Here is a 13,774-nt window from a genome sequence, read left to right as displayed (position 1 = left end):
ACTCCAAAGCATCACGCTTATAGACATGGTCTTTCACCTCACGTGAGGTGGCCCTACAAACCATCATAAACACCATTATACAAAGTTTCTCGCCGCTATAAACAAGTTCTAACCATCATATGTCTTGATATATCTACTAAAGCCTTTGAATACTTATATCCTTATAGGAATAACATGCACACATGTATTTTTTGACTAATACATAACATACTTTTACATATTTTATTTTTCAACTCTTTTAGAATGCTAAAACTTTTAGATTTAAAAAAAATTAAAACCAACAGTTCTCTCTCTCTCTCTCTCTCTCTCTCGCTCTCTCTCGCTCTCTCTCTCTCTCTCTCCTCTCTCTCTCTCTCTCTCTCTCTCGCTCTCTCTCTCTCGCTCTCTCTCTCTCTCTCTCTCGCTCTCTCTCTCTCTCTCTCTCTCTCTCTCTCTCTCTCTCTCTCTCTCTCTCTCCTCTCTCTCTCTCTCTCTCTCTCTCTCTCTCTCTCTCTCTCTCTCTCTCTCTCTCTCTCTCTCTCTCTCTCTATATATATATATATATATATATATATATATATATATATATATATATATATATATATATATATATATATATATATATATATATATATATATATATATATATATATATATATATATATATATATATATATAATGGATAACAATAAATAAATATTTAAATTATTTTTACTTATGATATTTTTTTGCTTAAAAACTATTTAAATTATTAAATGCCAACTTTTTTTTAAATTAAAACAAAATGAGTTCGAGATAATTTTTATTATATTAGAAATAATTTAAAAACATTAAAATTTAAAAATATAAAGTTAACTAAAAAAAATCTATAGCAAAAGAAACTTATTAATCAATTCAATAAGAAAAAGTTGGAATTATAGCCCCACATCCTGCATGTAGTGTGTGTGATGTTGACAAAGGAAGGTGTGATGCATGTTGCAAGTTGCATACATGAAAGGACGCTCATAGCATGCGAGCAATCTGCAGAGAAGAAAAATGTCTTGTCGTCACACCCACTTGCAAAAAATGCATGCGCACATTGCATTCATATCATTCACCATATATATTTTTCTTTTTTTTTTTACGAATAATTTAAAAATTAAAATTGTATTAAACATCTAAGATGTTGTAGAATTGAACCCACCTTTATAAAATTGAATGATTGTAGTTATTTAATCAAGCATTGTTGTTGAGTTTGTAATGTGTTAATTTCTTAATTAGAATTAATTTTAACAAATTTGTTTAAGTTGATTTTTATATTGCAAAATCAAACTTACACTTATTATCAATACATTATTCTTATTATCAATAAATGTTATGCAATTAATTTTCCGTTTGTGGCTCACATGTACTTTAACTAACATTGATGTCTATCAATCATCATGCATGCTTTTACACTACTCTTTTTCTTTAATTTTTCTCTTTTATTTCTTCTCAAACTTACTTTTACTTTATCTGTGGATGTTAACATATGAAGATCAGCGGATACAAGGATCAAGTGGATATGCTCGATAATCAAGTAATAATGTATATCAAGTGATAGTTGTGTTGATCAAATTGTGTATAGGAAGTGAGGGTGATCAATTTGTGTTTAGAGATCATTGTATTAATGGTTATCTGTGAAGGATAATACCATATATCAAACAATATTTGGTGAAGTCGGCGAAGAGTTTTGATCAAATGATTTGTCTGATGATAGAGTTTATCATGAAGAGTTATCTAAGTATCAATAGAAGAAGATTCAAGGTTCTAGTTAAGTCGTAAAGTCAAAGGTAATGTGGCAAGAAATGGTAAGCTTCATAGTTGTGCAAAAGAAGAAGTATGAAAGCTCAACGTGTCTAGGTCAAGTGGATAGTGTATGTAAAGGTATAAGACTAACTCTCAACTGTATTAAGACAAAACACACACTTTAAACTCTTTGAAAAATCTATTTTCTTTTATGAAAGTCATATAAAATATTTTAAAAGTTTAGCCAATTGATTAGGGAACTGACTCATCAATTAGAAGCATATTTTACAAAGGGATAATCGATTAGGTCTTTGGAATAGTCAATTATTTCACTATGTAACGCCTAAAATTAATGTGAGAAGTCCCTTAATGATTGACAACAACTAGAAATCAAAATCTTTCATTTTGGGGTGCTATAATCGATTATGCACTTGTCATAATCAATTATGAGCCTTAAAAAGTCCATGAATTATTTTCATATTTGAGCCATCATTTGTCCTATAAATAGAAGGCTCATTTCTCATTTCTAACATACCAGAAATCGTATTTCACATACTTTTCTCTCACTCTCCCTTTTCTCTCTTATTTTCTCACATTTGACTTAGTGCTTTTTAGGGTAAAGTATTATATATGTGAAGGTATTTTTGTCTAGTGTAGGCATTTTATTGTAATTTCTCATGGGAGAAAATTAGTTTTGGTTGTGAGATAAATCAAGTAAAAAAACTCTCTTTTGATTGTTGAGGTAAACTAGTTAAAACCTCGTATTGGTTTGGGGAGGTCTTTGTAGTTAAAACTCCCAATTGGTTGATGAGCTTAGTCTGCTATTAAAAATCTATTTGTTGGTTACGAAGGTCTATGTAGTTAAAACTCTCTTATTGTTTAGGTAGTTATATTAGCTTTGAAAAACTTCAATCCTTGTAAAATGAGGTTCGTGACCAAAGCTAGTAAAAAGCTCACATCATATTGAAAACTCTCAAGAAGGAATTATTGGGAAGAGCAATACGTCACTTCATTTAGACCAAACCTCTATAAATCTCTAGTGCATTTCTATCATCCTTTAACTCTTTACGTTCCTATTTTATTATTTTCTATGCCTTTTACTCTTTATGTTTTAAGAAAGGGTTTTGAATCTTGTTTTTATAAAAGATTTTATTTTGAAAATAGATTTTCAATCCCATACAATTCATCCCCTCCTGTGTGTGGAGTCTTATGTCCAACAAGTGGCATCAGGCCCAAACTCCTATTTAAAGACTGGTCGTCTCAAGAGGAAGAAGACGATGACTACAAATATCTTTGTTTTTAACAAAAGCATGTTCATGAATGCACTGTTGGTGTAAGCTCTGGAGGTCAATACTTTCGGTACTTGTATCGAATTATTTATTAATAATAAAATTATTTTTATTTATTATGATTGTTTAATAAAGTCCCTAGAATAGCTAGTCCGTTTAATGTATCAAGTGTGACTTAATCATGAAATCCCATTAAACATAAGAACAATATTCTTAAAGTATTCGTAGTCGGGTTTTGTTGTGAAGTGGGATAACATCAAAGCATTAAGACTATTATGTATATAGACTGATGATCACATCTCATAGATCATGGATAAGGAGTTATCAAATCTTGAACATAGGTATGTATATTAGGAGTAATATTTATACTATATTGACCCGCTATGAGAATACTGCATAGAATATTATGCAAAGTGTCATAAGTTATTCTCATGGTGATAGTGGTGTATACCATCCTTCGACCTGAAACCACTATGGACCCTAGATGTAGAGTCGAGTGCTTTATTGCTGATCAAACATTGTCCGTAACTGGATGACCATAAAGACAATTGATGGGTACTCCACGAAGCATGCTAAGGGACATGAGTGAGCTAGATGAAATTTTCCCATCCTGCATAACAGGATAAATGTCTAAGGGCCCAATATTTAACTGGGCAAGGATGACATGGTCTATGCCTTGTGTTCAATATAGAAATAAGGGCAAAAAGGGTAATTATATACACAAGTATTATCACAAACAGGGATTTGTTAGATCATATGACATTTTCGTGTCTTGGGTAGCAGTGATGTGTTGCTAGATACCACTCACTGTTTATTATGTTAAATACGTGATTTAATATAATTGCCAATATTGCAAAAACCTACAGGGTCACACACAAAAGGACAGATTGATGAGAGATAGAGTAAATAAGGAACACCGTAAGGTACAATGCATTTAAGTGAATTGTAGAACATCGTAAGGTACAATGCACTTAAGTAGAATACGAAATATGGTAAAGTACTACACGCTTAAGTAATTTTTGGTATACCATAAGATATGGGCCACAAACACTTAAGTGGAATTTTTAGCTTGCAGCCCACACAAGTGGTTCTATAAATAGAACCTTTGTGTAGAAGCATTTTACTTGATAAAATTTTGTTTCTCTCTCTCTCTCTCTCTCTCACACACACACACACACACACACACACACACACACACACACACAAACACACACACACACACACACACACACACACTCAAAGCCTTCATTCATAGCAGCTAGCACGGAGACTGAAGGAATCCGTTCGTATGGACTGAGTAGAGGCGTTGTCACCATTCAACGCTCGTGATCACTCCTTAGATATGCGTCAAAGGTTTCAATCGCCACAAGAGGTAACAATTTCTATCATTGATCATGCACATTCATAAAGATCACTAGAGGAAAAAATTTAATTTCCGTTGCATTTTGGATCGCAATTTTCCTTCATGCACTTCCATCATTTGATGGTGATAGGTTTGACTTATGCAAAGCAAGATTTGAAACTTCTATCAAAGTTAACAATTTTGAAATGTAGAATATTTTAAATAGTTGTACGTTTATTCCTACCTTGTATTTTAATGACGAGATAGTAAATAAACCTGGTTTTTATTGGACCGAAAAGGATTTGAGAAAAATCAAGCTTGGTTTTAAAGTTAAACATATTTTGATAAATACTTTAAGTTTCAATGAATTTTATTATGTATTTATTTGTGAGTCTGCCAAAGAAATGAGACACTCTTGAAATGATTTATGGAGTTTCTCCAAGTTTCAAGCAAGATAGAATGAGCACACACACCAAGAAAGTTTGAAAATCAAATAAATGTGAAGGTTATCTTCACAATGGTGATCAACCATTGGAAACATTGGAGAATATATTAGAATGTTTGATTGTGACAGATATCTAAGAGTAAGAATTGTAATAAAAAACTGATCCAATCCTTAAATCGAGAGGTAGAAATGTTTGTCATTTTTAGGAAAAGTTTAAGAAAGAAGAAATCCTTAAAAGTCCTAATGAGTTGATTCAACTATTGAAGAATGAAGGAATAAACTCAAAAGAATCATCATCCACTTGGTCAAGAAATTATTTTGAAGAAGAAGTAAAATCAACCTTTGTGTTTTTTTTGAAAGAATAGTCTCAGTAAATAAGCAATCATTCGAAGAATCATCATCTAGTTAATGTAATGAGGAAGCTATATCCATAAGAAATGATGAATAAGCTTCATCGAGTGGAATATTTGAAGTAGCTTCATCCAACGAAATAAGAGATGATTAAGAAGCTTTTGCCAGTAGAATCTTTGAAAGAAGGAGTAATGGAAAAGCTCCATCCATCATAATATTTGAAGTTTCATCAAGGGAGAGAGATGAATACTTAAGCAATAATTACTTTGACAATATCCCAAACAATACCTATGAAGATTCGTATGAGGAATATTCAAAGGAACCATTAAATATGCCTAAACAAGATGAACAATTATGCTTGAAAGTCTCTGATGAAGATGACTCTAAGATAACTTCTCTATCTCATAATTAATTATTTAAAATTAGTGTTAAGCTTGCTAAGGAAAATGTGAAGTTAGAGAAGAAGATTACCGATCTTAAGGATTATGATAAATTCTTGGAAAATGGCAATAAGATTATTTATGAAGAAATTTCTAGCATAAGAAGCGAGTCGATAAAATCAGATATTGTGATTCCTGCAATCCGTTTAAAATTGAAGTAGATAATTTGCATGAAACCTAAGTAAATTTACTAAGGGGGGAGAAAACCTTTATTTGATCCTATCAAGTCCAATGCATTCCTATAATAAAAATGGAGTATGTTTTAACCCAGATAGATCATTTGGAAAGATAACTAAAAATAGGAAGAAATTGAATCGACCTATTTATAAATGTTCTTTCTGTAATAATCTTGCCCAATTAGATCCCTTTTTCTATGATAAACTAAGACATTCTAAAAGGAATAACCATATAACTCTTAGAGCCACTAACACGCCAACACTAAAAACAATTGGGTATCAAAAGTGAAAACCTAATTATATTTTACAGGGAAGCTTTGAAGATGCTTATTGCAAATTTAATGAAGTCATGCAAAACATGTGTATACTATGAGTATACAAATAATTTTGTTGATCCATGGTGATAAATATTCTAGCATCGATGGTGATGCCCAGAAGTAGTGTTGAGTGAGAATATGGACACAAAAGGTTTAGAGGGAGGGGGTTGAATAGACTAATCCCTAAAAACAATTTTAAAAACCATTTAGGTCCTGTTAAAATAAAATCAAAGATTTTAAAATACACATAAGCAAAACATAACACGAAGAGAACTTGAAAGCTTCTCAATGAATTAATCCAATAAGAATATTATAAGATATCACTAAAGACGTGATTCTTTCTACTGCAAATTGATTACAAGATAGCCAAAGCCGCTTAAAACAAAACAATTTAAAAATATTTACTTAAAATTTCCTTCAAAGAAAAATTGTATTTATGATTATCCAATAGGTTTGAAGCATCACATACCTAAGCTTACACATTAAATCACTATAAGTAAGATCTAACCTAAATGACATGCAAACGATGCAATAACTATATTAATAAATGAAGAAAATTAAAGGAGATAAAAGAAGAATACGCATAGATATATAGTGGACCGACGTTCGTCCTTGTTTTGCCTACTCCTTTATTCGGTGATGTTAAAACCATCAGAAAATAATCACAATCTTCCACAATTTCATAAGTTTGATACAAGCATTTCCATTACAGCGAAATATCACACAATAACTTACGTTATTGATGTAGGTACTCAAACTGCTAGCAATATAATATCCTCAATGATCTTGATCCAATAAACTTGTTATCAATAATAACCTGCTCCAATCTTCATTTCTGCAACATCCCTCACTAGATCTGAAGAACACTTGTCTAAGTGATTTCCATTAGCTAAGTATTGAATTAGATAACTTCCAACTTCGTCTTATGAACAACCTTTACTAGACTTCACCAAAGTCTTCCATGGAGTATAATGAAACTATTCTCTTTATAGATAACACAATGCCCAAATCGCATTCAAGAAACGATTCATGTACCTGTTACAAACAAAAAACTTCACACAAAAACAATAGATTCCCTAATGTACCACCAGTGTCCCTCAAATGCTCAATCTTTAGAGATGGTGGTCCACAATACTGGAATAGGACTAAGGTTGAAGATGATGAATAGTTCCAAAAGAACCTCACACACATTCTAATGCTCACAGAATCCACATTCTAGGATGTTAGTTACAAGGTATCAACAAGGAGATATATGTTGGTGAGTGAAGACACACACAAAGGTTTTATTAAGTTTCTTGGTAAAATGGATCTTAGTTCCTAATGGTTATTATGAGCTTGATAAAAATCGAATAATTACAAGATTGACCAACTCACTTTTTATGATTTTTTGGCAACAATAAATTACACATAAAATGTAACAAAAAGGGAGATGTAATTGACATGAATTACACTTAAGAAGTTGTTTTCAAACAAGAAAAATATACAAAGGGTGCTAGAAATAGACACACTAGAGATGGAAAGACAATTTGGCATTTTGTCCAACAAGAGTTTCTTCTTTCTTTCTTTAAGGAAAAAGTTCATAATGAGGGATCCATATGGATCAAAGAAACAACTATTTAAATTTAAGGTGGAAATTTGGAATTTTGAGGTTATGATTCGAATCACTATTCAAACCCATGACTTGAGTCAAGTGCAAACCATGATTTGAGTCACTTGTATTTCATGATTCAAATCAAAACTTGTAAGGCTAAATTCTTGCTTTCATGTAAAGTTATAAATCGAGTTAAGTTAAACTTGTGATTCCAATCAAATCACACAGAGCCAAAATCCAATTTTCACAAATTGTAAGATTAGAGTCACACAATATGCATGACTCTAATAAAAAAACCCAACACCTTGATTCAAATGTTCTAACTTGTGATTCAAGCAACACTTGATGAAAATACAAAAATCAACTTGCAAGGCTCACAAAAGGACACATATTATCATGGACCAACATTCTAATTAATTGAATAATGAAGGGACTACTAAGGGAACAATACTATATAGTTAAAGCAAATAGAATATAAATAATAATAAAAAATTACAAACATGCGAAAAATCAAATAACACATACATGCAAATTTACAAAACATCAAAACTAAAAGATGATATCGTGACTGCAATTTTAGTCTCCCTCTTTTTTATGTTTAGCAAGTTTGGAGATATTATTTTTGATTAATTTTATTTTAGCGTATTTGGAATTTGAAAAAAAAATTGAATCCAATGAAATGCTTAGCACACGATAGATGATTGTACAACATATTGTTTGAGCTCTCACGCCCTTTGCATTAAACACTTATTATGCATGAATATCGATAATATCTCAATAATTTCTCCCCCTTTGACAAATATAAAAAATATAAAAGGAATTTAAACAAATAAATCCACGATAAAGAAAAAGCCAATAATTTAAATGCCATGGTAGCGAACTAAACAGACACAACAAAAACTGCATACGATTACTAACACAAACGACACAATTTTAGAAAATGATCATGATAAAAAGAGATAGCATAGAAAAATCATAGATATACAAAAAAAACATGGCTAAAACTCACCACCAAGTACGTAACAAAAACTTATAAGAGCAACTATACATAATAGCATCTGATAATACCCAAAAGATAGTAATTAACATGATGCAAAATGATATGTTATGATATGCATGAAATGGTAAGAATTAAGGTAGATCCTTTGTAGGTGAGGTCAGGAGCGACAACATCAACTTCGGAATCAATGTTGAAAACAAATGCGGAACTTCGAATGTATTCTATGGAACCTTTCAAAGTAGAAACTTTAGCCATCGCTCTTGCTTTGCTTTGTTTCACTTCTTCCCTAATCTTCTCTCTACCTTCTTCTACTTCCTTAGCCACAAATTCAATAAGGCCTATAACTTGGTCTTCACAGACTTGATTATTAGCCAAAATTTAACGAACCAATCATCAAAACATGCTTTCATATTAGCAGATAACAAACCAGTAGAAGATGAACTAGTTTCTCCAGCAGAACTAACTCTTTTCTTCTTCTTCTTCTTAGGTTTTACAAACCTATCTTCACAAACTTTACTTATGGATTTCTCCAAGTAGAAGTAAACACCTTTTGAATCGTGGTAATACATCATCATTTCCATAACATATTCTTCCAACGTTTTTTAGAGATTCCAACAAATCAAGCTCATAGGACACAATATCATTCATCTCTAAAATCATTTGAATAAATAAAGTGAAGAACAAATAATTGTTTGAATTTTCCTTGCAGTGAAACATCCTTTCAATGATAAGCTTCACTCAATTTATGTCATTGCAATGGAGAAGTTCCCACGTCAGATACAAATCAAAGTTGTCGGCCCTGGACCAATTACGTGGCTTCCGATAGAAGACTTTGACTATGATCCAATGAAGGATTCCCATTTCGAATTTGACTTGGCTTATGTGAAAGTTAGCCATGTCAAAATGATCACAAAAAATTGACTTTGAAATAGATTTCACAAATGATACCTTATCATATTGTGATGATCTTGTCACACAAACATTCATACCAACAAACTTCAAACCAAAGTGAGCAGTAAAATCAGTGTATTCAAATTTAACAACACAGTCCTTGAATTTACTTACTAAGCCAGTAGCAGTCAACTCTAGATTGTAGTAGAAAGCTTTGACATGATGTGATTAAAACTTCTTGTTCAATCCAATAAACTTCAATAAGTTGTTCTTGGAGAAGGGTTGAAGAAACTTCACTTTCAAATCAGATTCGACACGCTTGTCGATAAAATATTATGACTCAATTGGCTTGTTCAAGAATTTTTCCGCAAATACATTCAAACTCTCTTTAGGTAGAAAATTTTACTAACCTTATGACAAATAGTTGTTAGCTTTTGATTAAGAGCATGTGGCTTTTTGCGAGCACTGCAAACAACTGGAGTTTCTTTGAACGCTTGCATTTTGGTTATGGGTTTCTTGGGACATGGAGCGATTGGAGATGTAGAACATGCATCTTTCTTGCCTTTGTTGGATGAACTAATCTTCATGGTTGATGAAAGTGATGAAACTAAATGAAAATTGGTGTAAATGGAGAGGTTGGAGCTAAAGGGTTAAGAAAATTTGAAACTGAGTTGAAATGAAATGAAAATGAAAAAGAGTTGAAAAATATGCCAAAAAGTGACTTTTGAGTTTCATGATTTGAGTCATGTTATAAGTGTGATTCGAATCATGCGATAAATATTTCAAGAGAAAAGAACTGTGACTCGAATCATGTACAAGTACTGACTCGAATCAAATTTCATAGAGTCATTTCTCGAAATTTTTAAAAGTTGTGATTCGAATCATGTTGTAAGTATGATTTGAATCATGAAGACAAATTTTGAAACAATTTTTAATACATGAAAAGTAATTTTAATGAAATGAAAAAGTTTAAAATGATGATTTTTTTATTGAAAAGTATATTAATGCAAATGCCAAAATAGTTTAATGCTAGAAATATATGAAAGTGCATGAATGAATGAATCATGCGAATGTAGATGCTATGCACAAACGAAATAACAATTAAACCGATGCATGAGACAATTAAGGGAATAAAACATGAAATGTACAAATATAGAACATACACGTATTTTATACAAACAATACTCTTACACACATAAATAATTACAAACATGCATACAACAAAAAGAATAAAGGAGGGTTAGAACGATCATACTAATTTTGACGATCCAAGCTTAACTTGTTGCACACGAAAACAATTAGTAATCTACAACAAGAATAACAAAAGCTAAAGTATAATTAATCATAAATAAATTGGATACAACTCTTTTATGTAACACCACAAATTCAATTAATTAATTTAATTATTTGAAATTTTATTTGAATTGATTGACATTTTAAATTATTTATGGTGTGTTTGTGGGGGTAAGTGTCCTTGAAATAAGGGCATGGAGAGAGTAAAAGCTTGACATATTTGTTTAGAAATTATTTAGAATTTTAATTGATGACTAGAATGAATAATATCATAGAGTAATATTTTTATTTGAATTAATTAATTAAATAATGAGAAAATAAGATGTGTAGACAAATTGGGGGCAAGGTTGCAATTAAGGAAAATATGGAGGATAGGAAAGGGATGTAAGGATAAGTTGGAGGGTAAGAGGGGAAGAGTATATTTAGAAGGAATTAGGTCTTGGAATAAAATAGGGAATTTGAGAACCTAAGAGACAGTCAGTATGTATTTTGGAGAGTTGGAATAAAAGAGGAAAAGAGGGAGAGCAAGGGCTTGAGGTTGAAGAAGAACTCTAAGGATCAACAGACTTTTGCTGGAAATCAAGTAAGGGGAGAAAAAGCTACCAATTAGGTGTCAATCGTGTGGGGTAGATGGAGGAACCCTTAACCTCCTTAGGTTTGGGTGTTCTAGATCTCAATTATAATTTTTGTGTTATAATTGTCGATTGTATGATGAAATTGGTGTGAAATTCGTGTACCCTATGTATGCATATGTTTTGTTTAGATGTTGTTGATAATGTTATGTTATTGATTGATGTTTGAAGGTTTTGACCTTGATTGTGTTATTGGTGATTTAGAGATGATGAGTATGATGATGTGTTATAATATGATATTGATTCATGAAAACTATGGAGTAAATGATAAATTAGGAAGCTATAACCATGAGAAATTGGATTTATTTGATGGATTTTCGTAGCATATGTTTTTGGCACATGAGGTAGTGTTTGGATGTTTTAAAAACTGATTTTTGAGAAAAAATTGTATTATGAGTCGACCTATGAAGGTCATGTTGACCTATGAATGTCATGTGTCGACACACGCAGTCGGCACATCTAACAAAATGTTGCAGGCTTTAAAAATGAAGTACATGAGCCGACTTGTAACTCGTATGTGTCGGCACATAGGCAAAAGTTTCTTCTATGTGTCGACTTATGGATTGTATGTGTCGACACCTAGACTTCTTTTTCACTTAAAAACTTATTTTCAAGCATTAAACATTTTCTAACTTATTTCAAAATGGTTATATGCTTCCTAATGCTAAGGTGCAGTCATAGTAGTCAATTGTCTACTGTACAGATGTTGTGATGACTTGTTTGATTAATTAGTGAATCATTAAATTGAATATGATGATATGTTGTTGTTTTTAGGTGAAGTGATATGAATGAATTATGTGGAACCATGTATGATGAGTTGCTGCTGTTTGTTAATGTTATTGATATTGTAACATGAATTGATGGTTCCATGATGAATGATGTGATTCATAAATGGTGAGATGTGTATGGGGATCCTTTTGGTGAACCTTGTTGTGATAATGCATGTTATTTGATATTCATGCATCATGGTGTATGGGCTTCAGCCCAGTTTTGGTGTGCTCTAATCCTATGAGGGGGATTATGAGCGAGTAACTGGTTCCATGTGGGAACTGGTGAAGCTTTACCTATGGTGATGGTAAGGATTTGGTGTGCTCTAGTCCTATGGTGGGATTCAGGAGCGAGATGAACCTGAGTGTTCATGAATGGTACCGTATGGATAATGAGTCAGTCATGGAGTACATTTGCATATATGATTGCACATGTGGTTGATTTTTCATGATGTTATGATGAGTTATAATTATGTGATTGCTGTTATGAACTAGGTGTGAGATTATGTCGTTGATACCTGTGTAATGAATGTGTACATGATGTGTGTTTTCTACCTTAGCATTCCTTATACTATTTATATTGGTTTGTTGTTTCTCACCCCTTCTGTTTGAATGTTGCCTTTACATGGGCATCATGCAGATATTCAGGAGTAGCTTTGTTGCAGAAAGTGGAAGGTAGCTCTTAGAGTGGCGTCCTATAGTTTGTCGTTTCTTTTAGTAGGGTCTTACTTTGATCAATGTAACATCGGGCTGGGAACTTTTGATCTAATTTCTTTTTTTTGTTGTTGAAATTGTTATTTATATTTGATGAGGTTTCAACATGTTGATGAATCAAATATTACGACTCTTATTATTGCGTTATAAAGTTTGAAGTTATGAGATTTAACATCGTGAGTTGAAATGATTATTTGTTTAATTGATTGATAATGATTCTGGTGTGATGATACCGTTAAATAACACATACGCAAAATTTAAAAAACAACAAAATTAAAAGATGATACTGTGAATATAATTTCAAGTAAATCGTTGACATCGATGGTGGTATTCAACAATTGTTTGTTATAACATTACAGTGGTGCTTAACCATTATTATAATTGATGGTAATGATTTATAGTATAATTTTTGACATCAATGGTGGTGTTCAACAAGTGTCTTTTCGATCCATCTATTTGTTGGCACTGATGGTGATGCTCAACTGTCTTGATGGTCCTGTTGATTTGGAGTCCAAGGATCGATGGTGATCATAGTGATATAGTTTTGATGTTTGTTCATCATTCTCTCTCGAGGGGATGTTTTTTTCTCAAGTTGTCTTGAGGTTTGAGGTAGTAGTACACTTGATAAAGGTTGAAAAATGAAAAACTATGATTGACCATCTAGAAAATGGTTTATTAAAGGTCTAGTCATTTAAAATTATTTTTACTAACATTTCAGTTGATTTTAAAGCTTTTATTTAGCTAACGGTGCAATCTAAAACAAAATGAGGTGCCAAAAGT

Source organism: Lathyrus oleraceus, chromosome 3, assembly GCF_024323335.1.
Source record: "Lathyrus oleraceus cultivar Zhongwan6 chromosome 3, CAAS_Psat_ZW6_1.0, whole genome shotgun sequence".
In the NCBI taxonomy this organism is placed as follows: domain Eukaryota; kingdom Viridiplantae; phylum Streptophyta; class Magnoliopsida; order Fabales; family Fabaceae; genus Lathyrus; species Lathyrus oleraceus.
Note: the sequence above shows the minus strand (reverse complement) of the source record.